Below are 17893 nucleotides of genomic sequence, written 5' to 3' on the forward strand. Positions count from 1 at the left end.
CTGGCATAAATGTTGTTACTAAACCCATAAATCAATGAATTCATAAATCCAATGAAAGAATCTGGCATAAATATTGAAACTAAAACAATACATCAATGAATTCTTTAAAACAAGAAACTGTTTGTATTGATTAATCCAAGCTTACTCTTTTATACATCTTAATTAGTCAGATTGACCACAAATCAAAAACAAAAAATAATGTAAGGCCACACCTGTGGCATAAGGAAGTTCCCAGGCCAGGAGTCAAATCAGACCTGCAGCTGCTGGCCTATACCACAGCCACAGCAACACCAGATCTGAGCGTTGTCTGTGACCTACACTGCAGCTCACTGCAACACTAGATCTTGAACCCACTGAGTGAGGCCAGGGATTGAAGCCACTTCCTCACTGGGCATAAGTCGAGTTGGTGACTACTGCACCACAAGGGCAACTCCTGGCAAATCCAATTCTAAACTGAGAAATCTCCTCCTGGTTCAGCAGGATGAGAACCCAACCTAGTGTCCAGGACAATGAGGGTTCAATCCCTGGCTCACTCAGTGGGTTAAGGATCCAGCATTTCCCCAAGCTGCAGTGTAGGTCACAAGATTTGGCTCCGATCGGCATTTCTGTGGCTGTGGTGTAGTTGGGCAGCTGCAGCTTTGATTCGACCCCTAGCACAGGAACTTCCATATGCCTTTCAAAGGAAAACTTTTGAAATAAAAACATAAAAAATAAACATGAGAAATCAAGATTCATCAGCAACCAAAACCATGCTATTTCAGCAGGATGGCATATCCCCAAAGCTTCCCCAAATCCCATCACCTATTCCTATCTTTAATACATCTTCCCTAAAGTTTATTATTTGATGGAAATGATTTTTGTTATGCTAGGAATTCCTTTTACAATTTTTGCACTTCCTTCACTTGGCCCTAAATTTTCAAATTTAGAAAGCTTTCATAGACATTCACAGAAACTGTCAATTGTTTTGAAGATGTTCAAAGTAAAATGACTAAGCAAAACAGAGAGTTCAAGCATAACAAATGAAAGATATTTGGGATACAAAACCAGGTGGAGAGAAAATAAGAAAAATTAAAAGAGATGATCACAGAAGATATTTTTTGAAAATATTTGTAAAATATATTTGCTTAAAATATCAAAGAAAGATGATTTTCCAGAAAAAAATATGAAGTATCAAAATTCATTCTGATAATAAATAAAATACATTTATTTAAATGAAAATATTAGGAGAGTAATGAAACTCTTGGGGGTGGCACAAGGCCTTGCCAAACACTTCTGAGCATGGTAAAACTTTTCTAGGCATTAATTTTGTGATACTATATGTCAATAACATAAAGAGCAGTCAAATATAGTACAAAAATGAAAAATGAGGGAGTTCCCATCGTGCCTCAGCGGAAACAAATATGACTAACATCCATGGGGACGCAGGTTTGATCCCTGGCCTTGTTTAGTGGGTTAAGGATCTGGCATTGCATTGAGCTGTCTTGTAGGTTGCAGACACAGCTCGGATCCCGCATTGCTGTAGCTGTGGCATAGGCCTGTGGTGACAACTAGTTTGACCCCTAACCTGGGAATTCCCATATGCAGAAGGGCCTAAAAAGACAAAAAATCTTCAGGGTTTTTTCTAGAACTTCTTAGCCACTATTCACGTCCCTTTACCTGGAGTTTGTTTGCTGCTCACAAAAGCCTCTTCCATGAGCATGAATACACATCCTCTTTCTGAAAGCACTTACTAACCCAAATGGATCACCCAGATGACAGCAGGGAAGAAACCCTGGTTGAGCTGATGGAGTGGAGTATGGATGGTGAGAGATCTCCAGAAAGAAAGTTGATTTGAGATCCAAACAGACCAGGGGTCAGCAAGGTGAAAATATTCTTGATCTTGGGTCAGTGTGCTGGGAGCACAGGGACAAACATGGAACATTTATTCTTTTGAGGACCTCCAGGGTTGAATCCTCAAAGTGCCTAATTAAATACATGTTCTGAGAGAGGACAAGATGGCGGAGGAGTAGGGGGACACGCTCGCCCTCTCCCACAAACACAACAAAAAAAGCACATCTACAGAAGAAATGACTCGCACAGAACAGCAACCAATCTCTGGCAGAGGAACCTAAACTCCAATAATGGCAAGAAGTTCGTGACATTATTGGGCAGAACGGGAGAAAAGAGGAGAGTGAGAGAAGGTGAATCCCAGCGGGACAGGCGCTCCCTAAAGGGAACTGCGGAGGAGAAAGGGATCCCGCACCCTGGAAAGTCACCTACCGGGCGAAAGATCAAATGAACCAGAGGAATCCCCAGATGCAGAGAAGAGTGTAGCAGTAAGTCGGAGTACGGAAAAACCGATCAAGAACCCAACGGACCATCTGAACTACGGGCACAGTCACCAAAAATTGAGATGCCTGGATGGGGGCTGGGCACCGAATCCTCGGCTCCAGAGGTTAGTCCCCGGGAAAGGGCCGAGGGACGCCTGGGTGGGGGCTGGGCACCGAGACCTCGCCTCTGAAGGTTGGTCCCCGAGAGGGGGCCGGGGGACGCCTGGGTGGGGGCTGGGCACCGAGACCTCGGCTCCAGAGATTAGTCCCCGGGCTAGGGGGGCGGGGAAGAGCGGAAACTGCTTGGGAGGTCTAGAAACCATTTGACGGGGCAGAGACTGCCTGGGAGACTAGAAAACAAAGCCGTTGCAGAGGAAGGGAGCAATACTCTAGGGGCAGAGAAGTGGAAAGCTGCCTCAGAGGGAACCTGGGAGAAGAGCCTGGTCTGCGCCCGTGCTGGGGAGGGGAGAGAAGAAGGGGTGGGTCCCCATAGAATACCCCCCACGCCACAGCAAGCTTACAGGCCCGCTAGCCAGCAGAAAGCTGTGCTTCCCAGTGCATTCCCTCCCCCAACCCCCGCCACCCCCTACGCTCTCGTGGAACCTGGGGCTGCCTGCCATCCAGGAGGGCTGGCCTCAATAATTGCCTGAAGCCTACCACCGCAGGGGCTCTCCCTGCACAGGCCTGCTTGCCCTTTGGAGGGGCTACACTTCCACAGAGCAGCACCAAACACCACCAGCCCCCGAGAAAAGACCTGCAGCCCAGAAAAGCTAGAACAAGCCTAGCCATGACGTGAATAGATCGGCCTAATTCTCTGATGGTTGTACTGAGACGGGCTGCCCCTGGGAGGAGCCTCCTGGGTCTCCAAGGGCCTTGCTCACTGCCCAAGCCCACAGGGGGTGCTAAGACCTAGTGGACCAGCTGCATAGGACTGCCAGCTCCAGGCAGGACCCCCTGCAGCCCAGAAAAGCTGCAACAAGCCTGGCCGAATCGGGAAAAGATCTCAGACGGTCTTTCTGAATCGGGCTGCCCTGGGGAGGAGCCTCTTGGGTCTCCAAGGGCCCTGCTAACCTCCCAAGCCCCCAGGGGGTGCTGAGAACCAAGTGAAATCTGCTACCATCGTGGTGTGGACCTCCCAGTCCTGTCTGCCCTCAGGAAGTCCTCCTTTGCTTCAAAGAAACACTGTTAGCCCCATCAACACTCCAGAAAAGCCACACTGCCTCAAAAAAGATTGACCAACAACGACAGCCCTCAGGAAATATTCCACAGCAGTGACAAGGCAAACACTGCCCGATAACGGAGAGTACAACTCCCTCAGGAGAAAGAAGACAACAAGCAAGATGAAGAAGCTGAGAAACCACCCCCAGTCAAACCAACAGGAGAACTCACCTAAAACAGTCAACAATGAAACAGACCTCTGCAGTCAGACAGACCTGGAATTCAAAAGAGAAATACTGAAAATACTGAAGGAATTCAGAGAAGATATGAACAGTAATGCAGATACCCTCAGAAAGGAGCTAGAAAATATAAGGAGGAGCCAAGAAAAACTAAAACATTCATTTGCAGAGATGCAAACTGAACTAGGGGCAGTAAAAACCAGAATGAATAATGCAGAAGAACGAATCAGTGATATGGAAGCTAGAATAATGGAAATCACCCCAATCAGGTCAGCAGACAGAAAACCGAATCAAAAAACTGGAAAGCAATATAAGAGACCTATGGGATAATATAAAGCAGGCCAATCTATGCATAATAGGAATTCCAGAAGGAGTAGAAAAAGATAAGGGAATGGAAAATATATTTGAAGAAATTATCGCTGGAAACTTCCCAAATCTAAAGGATACTGGATTCAAGATACAAGAAGCACAGAGGGCCCCAAACAAACTGAACCCAAACAGACCCACACCAAGACACATCATAATAAAAATGGCAAAAGTTAGTGATAAAGAGAGGATCCTCAAGGCAGCAAGAGAAAACCAGAATGTTACCTACAAGGGAACCCCCATAAGAATATCAGCTGATTTCTCTACAGAAACGCTACAGGCCAGGAGGGAATGGCAAGAGATATTTAAAGTGCTAAAAGGAAAAAATATGCAACCTAGAATACTTTATCCAGCAAGAATATCATTTAAAATAGAAGGGGAAATAAAAATTTTTCCCAACAAACAAAAACTTAAAGAATACAGCAACACAAAACCCAGGTTAAAGGAAATATTGAAAGGGCTTCTCTAAACCAAAAAGAAAGGAAGGAAAGGGAAGAAAAAAGAAAAGAAAAAAAAAAGAAGAAGAGGAAGATCTAGGACTGAGGAAACCGCAATCAGAGAGCAGTCACTCAAATAAGCCAGCATACAGATTTAATCATGAACATGCTTCAAACAAAATAAAATTAAAAAGAAAAAAATAAAAGAGTCATCAAAACCATAAAATGTGGGCAAGGGATGTTAGGAGGTAAATAACCCTTTTTGTTTACATGTATGTCTCTCTTCTTAATTTTAATATAATAATGAAGTGTTTGAACTTACAGGACCATCAGGCTAAAACACACAATTATGGGAAGGAGTTAGCATACTTAAAAAACAGGGCAACCACAAGCCAAAACCAAATATTGCATTCGCAAAAAATGAAAAAAAAAATACACTCAAGCAGATAATAACAGGAGACCAACCAACCAAAAAAAAAAAAAAGGAAGAATGGAGAACCATAGAATCAACTGGAACACGAGGATCAAATGGCAATAAATAATCATCTATCAATTATCACCTTAAATGTCAATGGGCTGAATGCCCCAATCAAAAGACACAGAGTGGCTGAGCGGATAAAAAGGCAAAAACCTTCAATATGCTGCCTGCAAGAAACTCACCTTAGGACAAAAGATACATATAGATTGAAAGTGAAAGGCTGGGGAAAAGTATTTCATGCCATTAGACATGACAGAAAAGCAGGTGTCGCAACGCTCATATCAGACAAAATAGACTTTAAAACAAAAGACATAAAGAAAGACAAAGAAGGACACTACTTAATGATTAAGGGATCCATCCAAGGAGAGGATTTTACTATCATCAACATATATGCCCCAAACATAGGAGCACCCAGATACATACATCAAATATTAACAGACATAAAGGGAGATCTGGATGAGAATACAATCATACTAGGAGACCTAAATGCCCCCCTCACATCAATGGACAGATCCTCTAAACAGAAAAACAATAAAGCAACAGAGATCCTAAAGGAAACAATGGAAAAGTTAGACTTCATTGATATCTTCAGGACACTACATCCAAAAAAATCAGAATACACATTCTTCTCAAATGCTCATGGAACATTCTCAAGAATCGACCACATATTGGGACATAAAGCGAATCTCAATAAATTTAGGAGCATAGAAATTGTCTCAAGTATCTTCTCTGACCACAATGCCATGAAATTGGAAATCAACCACGGGAAAAGCAAAGAGAAAAAACCTACTCCATGCAGACTAAACAACATGCTACTAAAAAACCAATGGGTCAATGAGGAAATCAAGAAGGAAATTAAAAACTACCTTGAAACAAATGATAATGAAGACACAACCTCTCAAAATCTATGGGATGCTGCGAAAGCAGTGCTCAGAGGGAAATTTATAGCAATCCAGGCCTTTCTCACAAAAGAAGAAAGATCCCAAATTGACAACTTAACCCTCCACCTAAACGAATTAGAAAAAGAAGAACAAAAAAGGCCTAAAGTCAGCAGAAGGAAGGAAATTATAAAGATCAAGGAAGAAATCAATAAAATAGAGACTCAAAAAACAAGAGAGAAAATGAATAAAACCAAGAGCTGGTTCTTTGAAAAGGTGAACAAAATTGACAAACCCCTGGCCAGACTCACTACAAAGAGGAGAGAAAGAACCCAAATAACCAAAATTAGAAATGAAAAAGGAGAAATCACAACGGATACAGCAGAAATACAAAAAACCATAGGAGAATACTATGAACAACTATATGGCAACAAGTTTGACAATCTGGAAGAAATGGACAATTTCCTAGAATCTTACAGCCTGCCAAAACTGAATCAAGCAGAAACAGACCAACTGAACAGACCGATCACTAGAAATGAAATTGAAGAGGTCATAAAATCACTCCCTACAAATAAAAGTCCAGGACCAGATGGCTTCACAGGTGAATTCTATCAAACATATAAAGATGAACTGGTGCCCATCCTCCTTAAACTCTTTCAAAAGGTTGAAGAAGAAGGAATACTCCCAAAGACTTTCTATGAGGCCACCATCACCCTCATTCCAAAACCAGACAGAGATACCACCAAAAAAGAAAACTATCGGCAAATATCATTGATGAATATAGATGCAAAAATTCTCAACAAAATCTTAGCCAACCGAATCCAACAACATACCAAAAGAATTATACACCATGACCAGGTTGGGCTCATCCCAGGTTCACAAGGATGGTTCAACATACGCAAATCAATCAGCATCATACACCACATTAACAAAAAAAAAGTCAAAAATCATATGATCATCTCAATAGACGCAGAAAAAGCATTTGACAAAGTCCAACATCCATTCATGATCAAGACCCTCGCCAAAGTGGGTATAGAGGGAACATTCCTGAATATAATCAAAGCCATTTATGAGAAACCCACAGCAAATATAATCCTCAATGGGGAAAAACTGAAAGCCTTCTCACTCCAATCTGGAACAAGACAGGGATGCCCACTCTCACCACTGCTCTTCAACATCGTTTTGGAAGTCTTAGCCACAGCAATTAGACAAACAAAAGAAATAAAAGGCATCCAAATAGGAAGAGAAGAGATCAAACTGTCACTGTATGCAGATGACATGATACTATACCTAGAAAACCCGAAGGACTAAACCCCAAAACTACTTGAACTGATGAATAAATTCAGCAAAGTGGCAGGATATAAGATTAACATTCAGAAGTCAGTTGCATTTCTGTATACCAGCAATGAAACATTAGAAAAGGAATACAAAAATACGATACCTTTCAAAATTGCACCTCACAAAATCAAATACCTCGGAATACACCTGACCAAAGAGGTAAAGGACCTATATGCCGAGAACTATAAAACCTTAATCAAAGAAATCAAAGAAGATGTAAAGAAATGGAAAGACATTCCATGTTCCTGGATTGGGAAAATCAATATTGTGAAAATGGCCATACTACCCAAAGCAATCTACAGATTCAATGCAATCCCTATCCAATTACCCAGGACATTGTTCACAGAACTAGAACAAACAATCCAAACATTTATATGGAACCACAAAAGACCCAGAATCGCCAAAGCAATCCTGAGAAACAAAAACCAAGCAGGAGGCAGAACTCTCCCAGACTTCAAGAAATACTACAAAGCCACGGTCATCAAAACAGTGTGGTACTGGTATCAAAACGGACACACCATTGGAACAGAATAGAGAACCTGGACATAAACCCTGACACCTATGGTCAATTAATCTTTGACAAGGGAGGCAAGAACATAAAATGGGAAAAGGAAAGTCTATTCAGCAAGCATTGCTGGGAAACCTGGACAGCTGCATGCAAAGCAATGAAGCTAGAACACACCCTCACACCATGCACAAAAATAAACTCCAAATGGCTGAAAGACTTAAATATACGACAGGACACCACCAATCTCCTAGAAGAAAACCTAGGCAAAACACTCTCTGACATCAACATTATGAATATTTTCTCAGGTCAGTCTCCCAAAGCAATAGAAATTAGAGCAAACATAAACCCATGGGACCTCATCAAACTGAAAAGCTTTTGCACAGCAAAGGAAACCCAAAAGAAAACAAAAAGACAACTTACAGAATGGGAGAAAACAGTTTCAAATGATGCAACTGACAAGGGCTTAATCTCTAGAATATATAAACAACTTATACAACTCAACAGCAAAAAAACCAATCAATCAATGGAAAAATGGGCAAAAGACCTGAATAGACATTTCTCCAAAGAAGATACACAGATGGCCAGCAAACACATGAAAAAATGCTCAACATCGCTGATTATAAGAGAAATGCAAATCAAAACTACCATGAGATACCACCTCACACCAGTCAGAATGGCCATCATTCATAAATCCACAAATAACAAGTGCTGGAGGGGCTGTGGAGAAAAGGGAACCCTCCTGCACGGTTGGTGGGAATGTCAACTGGTACAGCCACTATGGAGAACAGTTTGGAGATACCTTAGAAATCTATACATAGAACTTCCATATGACCCTGCAATCCCACTCTTGGGCATCTATCCGGACAAAACTCTACTTAAAAGAGACACATGCTCCCGCATGTTCATTGCAGCACTATTCACAATAGCCAGGACATGGAAACAATCCAAATGTCCATCGACAGATGATTGGATTCGGAAGAGGTGGTATATATACACAATGGAATACTACTCAGCCATAAAAAAGGATGACATAATGCCATTTGGAACAAATGGATGGAACTAGAGAATCTCATCCTGAGTGAAATGAGCCAGAAAGACAAAGACAAATACCGTATGTTCTCACTTATAACTGGAATCTAATATCCAGCACAAATGAACATCTCCTCAGAAGAGAAAATCATGGACTTGGAGAAGAGACTTGTGGTTGCCTGATGGGAGGGGGAGGGAGTGGGAGGGATCGGGAGCTTGGGCTTATCAGACACAACCTAGAGTAGATTTACAAGGAGATCCCGCTGAATAGCATTGAGAACTATGGCTATATACTCATGTTGCAACAGAAGAAATAGTGGGGGAAAACTGTAATTGTAATGTATACATGTAAGGATAACCTGACCCCCTTGCTGTACAGTGGGAAAATAAAATAAAAATAAATAAATAAATAAATAAATAAATACATGTTCCTAGTGTGACTCTATTTCTAAACAGCATTGGCCCTTGGAAAAGAAAGAAGCATAATAAAACTGGAAGCTATGACTGACAATTCTATTCCCACGTGGGAAGTTTGGAGACAGTAATTGTGCTTTTCATCTTGGCAGTTCTCTCCTAGGGACGATGTCGTTGTTCAGTAGGTTAAGGATCTGACATTGGCTTGAATGGTGCTGTAGGTCCCAGATGATGCTTGGATATGGCGTTGCTGTGGCTGTGGTATGGACCTGCAGCTACAACTCTAATTTGAGTTCTAGCCTGGGAACTTCCAAACTCCGCAGGTGTTTCCCTAAGAAGACAAAAAAAAAAAATGATGCACATTTTGGACATACTACACACACACACACAACCCATGTAATTTTCATCAATACATAAGTAAATATAATGACTGGAAGCAAGTATATTTTTAGTGTTCCTATTGGTTATTTCTAAGGGGGGATGTGCATACTGACTATAGTACTCTATATTCTTTCTTGAATTTTACAGCAAAAAATGTGAATATTTTATTTTATTTCATTTTATTTTTTAATAATGATCTAGGAAATGGAGAGGTTTTTTGGTTTTTTAGGGGTTTTTGTGTGTGTGTGTGTCTATTTTTTTTGTTTGTTCTTCCTAGGGTGGCATCCGAGGCATATGAAGGTTATGGGGTCTAATCTAATGAGAGTAGTTAACTGAAAAAAATGGCTACAGATAATTCTCATACTATGTGAAGATCTATAGGGGTTCAAGGGATCAGGATGATGATCCATGAAAAAGATAACCATAGGGAGTGGTAGGCATAACTTTTGACACATAATTCCTAGACCGGAAAGCATCTGGAAGAAGCCCTTCATAGCAGGTCTTTGAACAGGCTGCAGAAAGGAACTCCTAGAGGGGGAAGGGGAAAATGTATCCAGGTGACATCTTTCAACACCACAGGAAGTCACTGCATCAGAACAGTGCTTCAACCACAAAGACCAGGCTTGGGGTCCTTCTGGTTGAACAACTGAACCTGATAGGACCAGGCCCTATCTCATAAATAAGTCACAACATCCAATGAGGATTTTCAGATGACACAAAGTAGGCTGATTCTAAATGGATAAAAATGTTCTCACTCTGGATATTTTTTAAATAAGTGGAATATTGTTCTCATTGCATGTGTAGTTTCAGTACAGATTCCAAACCTATGGCTGAGTTTCTTCTAGTATGATCTAAAGTTTCTCTTTTCTTTGCTCTGAATAAAATTGAACTGTGGGTTCTCTATAGGAAGTGGCATATTGGGCTTTGCCTCTTTATGTAAAGCAATTTCTGCCTAGTTTATTGTCAGTTTACTTTAGTTTAGTGACTTGGAAAAGTTGGCATTGTAAATAAAGCATCTCAGAAAAATTTTTCTGAGATAGAATTAACAATGTGAATTTTTAGACTTGATTTTGGATTTTAAACATTTTTTATTAAGATATAGTTAATGTATGATGTTGTGCCAATTTCTGCTGTACAGCAAAGTGACCCAGTCATACATATGTGTGTGTGTGTGTGTGTGTGTGTGTATGTATATATGTATATATTTTATTATTTTCCACATGGTCTATCCCAGGAGATTGGATGTAATTCCCTGTGCTATACAATAGACCCTTGTGGTTTACCGATTGCAAATATAATCATTTTGCACCCACTAACCCCAAACTTCTGGTCATCACACTCCCTGCCCCCTTCCCCTTGGCAATCAAGTCTGTTCTCTAGGTCTGTGAGTCTGTCTCTGTTTTGTAGGTAAATTCATTTTTACCATATTTTAGAGTCCACACACAACTGATATCATATAGTATTTGTCTTTCTCTTTCTGACTTATTTAGTGTGAGAATCTCTAGTTGGATCCATGCTGCTGCAAATGGGCATTATTTCCTCCTTTTTTATGGCTGAGTTGTATTCCATTGTATATATGTCTCCAGCCCCATTTTATTTATTTTTTTTTCCCACTGTACAGCAAAGGGATCAAGTTATCCTTACATGTATACATTACAATTACAGTTTTTCCCCACCCTTTGTTCTGTTGCAACATGAGTATCTAGACATAGTTCTCAATGCTACTCAGCAGGATCTCCTTGTAAATCTATTCTAAGTTGTGTCTGATAAGCCCAAGCTCCCAATCCCTCCCACTCCCTCCCTCTCCCATCAGGCAACCACAAGTCTCTTCTCCAAGTCCATGATTTTCTTTTCTGAGGAGATGTTCATTAGTGCTGGATATTAGATTCCAGTTATAAGTGAGAACATATGGTATTTGTCTTTGTCTTTCTGGCTCATTTCACTCAGGATGAGATTCTCTAGTTCCATCCATGTTGCTACAAATGGCATTATGTCATTATTTTTTATGGCTGAGTAGTATTCCATTGCGTATATATACCACATCTTCTGAATCCAATCATCTGTCGATGGACATTTGGGTTGTTTCCATGTCCTGGCTATTGTGAATAGGGCTGCAATATACATGCGGGTGCATGTGTCTCTTTTAAGTAGAGTTTTGTCCGGATTGATGCCCAAGAGTTGGATTGCGGGGTCATATGGAAGTTCTATGTATAGATTTCTAAGGTCATATGGAAGTTCTATGTATAGATTTCTAAGGTATCTCCAAACTGTTCTCTATAGTGGCTATACCAGTTTACATTCCCACCAACAGTGCAGGAGGGTTCCCTTCCAGTCCCATTTTAGATTGAAATGTATTCACATACAAGAAACATTAACACCCCTGACCCTCTACCCCCAGAATCTAGGACTCTCTAGTCCCCTTTCTGTCTCTATGAATTTGACGAATCTAGTTATTCAGCTAAGTGGAACCCTATAAATATTCAAGTTAGACTATCTCCTTTTTGGCATTTCAATACCTGGACTTATATAATGTGCTCCAACCACCACATTCCCTGTCTCAATAGATGAAAGTCCAATAGTTCAGTTGTTCAGGCCTCAAACCCTGGAGACATTTTGGCTCATCACTTTCTCTCACACCCATATGCTGACTGATAAAGATTCCACTTGGCTCTGGCTTCAAAATAAAGCCCAACTCACAGGCTTCCTCACACCCTCCAATAGCTATTGAACCAGGAAGCCAGAATCATTTCTTAAAATCAGGCAGGAGGTCCTGCTCTGGCACAGTGGGTTAAGGATCCAGCATTGCTATAGCTATAGCATAAGTCACAACTATTATTCTGATTCAGGTCCTTGCCTGGGAAATCCCAAATGCAGCAATTCTAACCAAAAAAGAAAATAAAAATGCTAAGGTAAGACATGTAACGTTTCTGCTCAAGTCTCTGCAATGACTCCCCAGGTCACTCAGAATAAATGAAAGCAAAAGCCCTTCAGTGACAGGCAAAGCCTCACGTGACCAGCCCAATACCTGTCTTCCTCTTCTCCTGTGCTCCCCTCACTCTCTGCTCCAGCTACATTCCACCCCAAGGGCAACCACCCACCTCAGAGTCTTTGTATTAACCTTACCTTCTGATTGGGGCACACTCTTCCCCAGATACTACTCACCTAAGCCATTCACTATCCTCACAAAAGTAACTTTCTTGGAGTTCCCATCGTGGTGTAGTGGAAAATAATCTGACTAGGAACCATGAGGTTCTGGGCTCAATACCTGGCCTTCCCCAGTGGGCTAAGGATCTGGCATTGTCCTGAGCTGTGGTGTATATCACAGATGTTTGCTGTGGCTGTGGCTGTGGCATTGGGCAGCAGCAGTAGCTCCAATTCCACCCCTAGCCTGGGAATCTCCATATGCCATGGGTGCAGACTTAAAAACCAAAAAAAAACAAAGTTAATTTCTCAGTGAGTTGTACAAAGACCATCCATTTTATTGGGACAAACTGCCCTCCCCAGACTCCTCATCCTCTTTACCCTGCAGTGGGTGAGCCTAAATCAAACACAGGCACATGGTAAATCCTCAGTAAAAATAGGTTTGATAAGTTGAATAAATGAATGTGATTCTGAATAGGCTGCCAGTCACATTGTCTCTTGACCACAGTTCATTGGTCCCAGGGGGAAAGACCTCATGATTGTACAAATCAGAATCTGCCAGAGGCCAGCTCTGGTGGCCAGAGAGTGTACACTTTTTCCTGATAGGAGAGGGACACACATCAGTGAATGTACATATGGAAACAGCCTCTTTGTCTCTTCTTTCAGCGTGCTGGACTGCTCAAATTTTATTGGCATAAGTGGTTGATTATATAGACAGTTTCTAACTACAGATTACATCATAGTGTTAAAATTACATGGGTTAACTTTTACGTGGTACAGCAGCTATACATCATGTTCTAAGATCTCTGTCTTAACTAAATTTAGTGGGTACAATTTAAGGGCAATTAGGTATAATACATCATGTGGAAAGGAGGAGACTCAGTACAAATCATCCCATAGTCAGTAAGTCTCCACAAGTTGAAGAGGTCACAGACACAACAGATCTTGTTTTTAGACTAGTGCTTATCTTTAAAGTGTTATGGCAGGGAGATAGTGTAAGAAAACATAAACCAACTTAACTAGCTATCACTTAAAAGCTTCCATAACTCATAGCTAGGTGTCTTTTGGTCATGAATAATATATGTCTAATTTCTATGAACCTCATTAAAATCCTAACTCTAAAGTTTACTGTATACCTAGTTAGTAGATAAATGCTATGTTTAAATTAAGTTGGATTTAAATAGGGGAAAGTCCTTTAGGATGAAATTCTTATTATATTATTGCTGTAACTTTGTTAAATCACAAATCACCACAGGAAAATGAGAATAATAAGCAAATAATCAGGAAAGACTGAGGAAAAATTAATAACAAGTGAATAACAGAAAAGACTAAGTAATCCATGGAACAATACCCACTCAGCAACACAAAATGAAAATTATTATCTGGGAAATTTAGTTTTCCACCTATGTCAGCGGGTGAGCCTTAGTGTCTTCTGGGGCCTGTCCTTGGAATTGTGCCATACAGGCAGGCATCCACTTATTTAGGAAACTGCCCTCAGAATTGACTGTTCACACAGGCCTTTTCCTGATTAGCAGCCTGCCCTCAGAATTGCACCATTTAGGCAAGCTCCCTTCCTCGGCTCCTTGTATCTTCTTGCTCCACACAAGAATCCTTTTCTGAGATTTTTTAAACACCTCAGCAGCTAAAATACCTCCAGTTGCTCTTTGGTAGTAAAGCCAACAGGTGGGAGCATTGACAGCTGCTGACTTCCATGTCTCTTCCCATGTGGGGGTGGCCAGTCTGAAAAGATAAAGCTAATGCTTTGTCAGGAGAAGTATAATGACAAACAGGAATGTGGGCTGAATGTCAGTGTTCCTGCCTAGGGTCCATCCCAATCTCAATCTTTTTGAAAAATGTAAAGGAGAGAAAATACTTTTGAAAAATGTTGTCAGGAATACCAATTGTGGTTCAGCAGATAAGGAAACTGAGTAGTAACCATAAGGATGGGGGTTCAATCCCCAGCCTCATTAAGTGGGTTAAGAAACCAACATTGCTGAAAGCTTCAGCATAGGTCGCAGATGGGGCTTGGATCTGGCTTTGCTGTGGCTGTGTCATAGGCCAGCAGTTGCAGCTCCAATTCAACCCCTGGACTGTGAACTTCTACATGCCACAAGTACAGCCCTGAAAAGAAAAAAGAAAAAAAATTTTGTCAAGATACCAGAGCATACACATAAAACAAGAAGAACATTCTCTCTCTCTCTTTTCTTTGCTTTTCTTTTTATTTTTTTTGCTGCACCCACAGCATATGGATGTTCCCAGGCCAGGGATTGCATCCCAGCTGCAACTGCAGCAAGCCAGATCCATAACCCATGGCACCAGGCTGAGGGTCAAACCCATGCCTCTGCAGCAACCTGAGCTGCTGAAGTTGGATTCTTAACCCACTGCTCCACAGTGGGATCTGAAGAATCTTCATATTTGAAGCATTTGTTTATGACTGTAGTATGATTTTATTCCATCTCATCGAGAGTAAGACATACAACCAAACTAAGGCGAATAATATCAACATTTCAGAGGGTATTTGGGGGAAAACCATGCCACACTTGACATAACTGCTGCAAATATAGTGTTGATAATTGACAGAATGGCAGTAAAAAAATATATTGCCCCAGATAGACCTTTATGGTCTGCAAATAAGAAAGAAAATTAAACAGGAATTACTGAGGAGATGGTTGAGGACAAACTAATAGAAAAACAAATAAAAGGAAAGGCATCGGTGCTTTGAGAAGACAAGAACTGAAGCCTGGCCTTTAGTATCACAAAAGACTTAGGACATTTAAATGCGCAACATTCTCCCTTGGGCATCACAATGCCACTTAGTTCTGAGGCCAGTGGCCCATGACGCACAAGGGGCTCCTCAACTGAGGAGCCTGCCCAGGGCCCTCTTCACATCCTTGTTCCTCAGGCTGTAGATAAAGGGGTTCCACATGGGGATGACTATGGTAAACATCACTGAGGCCATGGAGCTTCTCCGGGGAGAACGGATCACATCACAACTGAGGTAGACTGCCAGGCTTGTCCCAAAGTACCAGGAGACCACAGAGGGGTGAGGCTCACAGGTGGAAAAGGCTTCCTATTTTCCCTCATAGAGGACATTCTCACTAAAGAGGAGACAATTTGAAAGTAAGAGAAAAAGATTCCAGTGAGGGGAAACACACCCAGCAGGGCAGTTGTCACAGACAAGTGGATGCTGTTAGGGATGATGCCTATGGCTCCGTATTTCAGATGCTGCCTGCCTGGTGGGATCCTCCAGATGAGGGAAAAATAGGATGCTCCTTATGAGGAAGTACGTGGGCTACAGAGAGAAGAAGGGGAAACAGGATGGCAAAGCCTTTAAAATAAAATGCAAAGCATGTCTGTGGGTGTGAGCTCATGTATACATGCTTTTTCTTCTTCATTTATTTTTCTTTAATTTTTTTGGTGACACTCCTGGCATGCAGAAGTTCTTGGGCCAGGGATCAAACCAGTGCCACAAACATGACCCAGATCACACAAGTGACAACACTGGATCCTGGCTGAGCCACCAGAGAACTCCCATAACTTCTCTTGAGTGGAAATGTGTCGTATTGAAAAACAGAAACAGACTCACAGACATAGAGAACAGATTGTGATTGCCAAGGGGAAAGGGGGCAGGAGTGTGATGGATGGGGAGTTTGGGGCTGGTAGATACAAACTGTTACACTTGAAATGGATAAGCATTGAGGTCCTACTGTATAGCACAGGGAAATATATGCACTCTCTTTGGGTAGAACATGATGGAAGAAAGTAATAGAATAAGAATATATATATGTATGACTGGACCAATGTGCTGTGTAGCAGAAATTGACAACACTCTAAATCAACTATACTTCAATTAAAAAAATCACAACCTAGAAATTATCATACTAAGTGAAGGGACTCAGACAGAGAAAGACAAATATCATATGCTACCATATAGGTGGAATTTAAAAAGTGATCCAAATGAAATTATTTACAAAAAAGACACAGACTCACAGATCTTGAAAACAAATGTATGGTTACCAAAGGGGAAGGATGAGAAAGAAGGGATGGATTGGGGGTTTGGGAAGGGCAAAGGGAATTCTACTCAATGTTCTGTGTGTTTAAATGTGTTTTGTGGTGTTCCCGTCATGGCACAGTGGTTAATGAATCCAACTAGGAACCATGAGGTTGTGGGTCCTGCCCTTGCTCAGCAGGTTAAACATCCAGCATTGCCCTGAGCTGTGGTGTAGGTTGCAGATACGGCTCAGATCCTAAGTTGCTGTGACTCTGGTGTAGGCTGGCAGCTACAGCTCCAATTCCACCCCTAGCCTGGGAACCTCCATATGCCATGGGAGCAGCCCAAGAAATGGCAAAAGACCAAAAAAAAAGTGTAACAGTTTGTATCTACCATACTAAGTGAAGGGACTCAGACAGAGAAAGACAAATATCATATGCTATCATATAGGTGGAATTTAAAAAGTGATACAAGTGAATTTGTTTACAAAACAGACACAGAAGCACAGACCTTGAAAACAAATGTATGGTTACCAAAGGGGAAGGATGAGAAAGGAGGGATGGATTGGGGGTTTGGGAAGGGCAAAGGGAAATCTACTCAATGTTCTGTGTGTTTAAATCTGTTTTGTAAATTGGTTCACTTGTAACTTCTCAGGGTGGGGGGCTGCACACTTGGCATGTGGAAGTTTCTGGGCCAGGGAGTGAACCTGCACCACAGCAGTGACCCGAGCGGCTGCAGTGACAATGTGAGATCCTCAACCTGCTGCACCACGAGAGAACTCCTCTACCATTTTTTTAAATTCCACGCTAAGTGATATCATGAGATATGATACAGATGCTAACTGCAAATGGGCACAAAGGAACTCCCTAGGGTGATAAAAAATGTTCTAGAACGGGAACGTGATGATCATTGAATAACTCTACACTAACCAAAACAATGGAATTTATCATCTCAATGGCAGAATTTCATGGTATATAAATTATCCCTCAAGAAATCTATTAATAAATTTTAAAAAGTTTTTTCTAGAATTATCCAAGGAGTGTTGGAAAACCTGTATCGTTTTTTTTTTTTTGAAGTATAGATTTTATTGAACTGATATTTTTTAAAAAATCCTTCTGTGTACACTGTGCCAAAAATTCCTTCATAAACATTTAGTTTTTAAAATATTTGCTTTCATTCATATAAGGAAATTATAATATTTTAGTTTCATAAGAAATGTTGGAATC

This window comes from Sus scrofa, chromosome 2 (assembly GCF_054392235.1).
Source record: "Sus scrofa isolate SSC_HxYL_T2T_F1_AM1 chromosome 2, Sscrofa_HxYL_maternal_Yorkshire_Landrace_v2.0, whole genome shotgun sequence".
In the NCBI taxonomy this organism is placed as follows: domain Eukaryota; kingdom Metazoa; phylum Chordata; class Mammalia; order Artiodactyla; family Suidae; genus Sus; species Sus scrofa.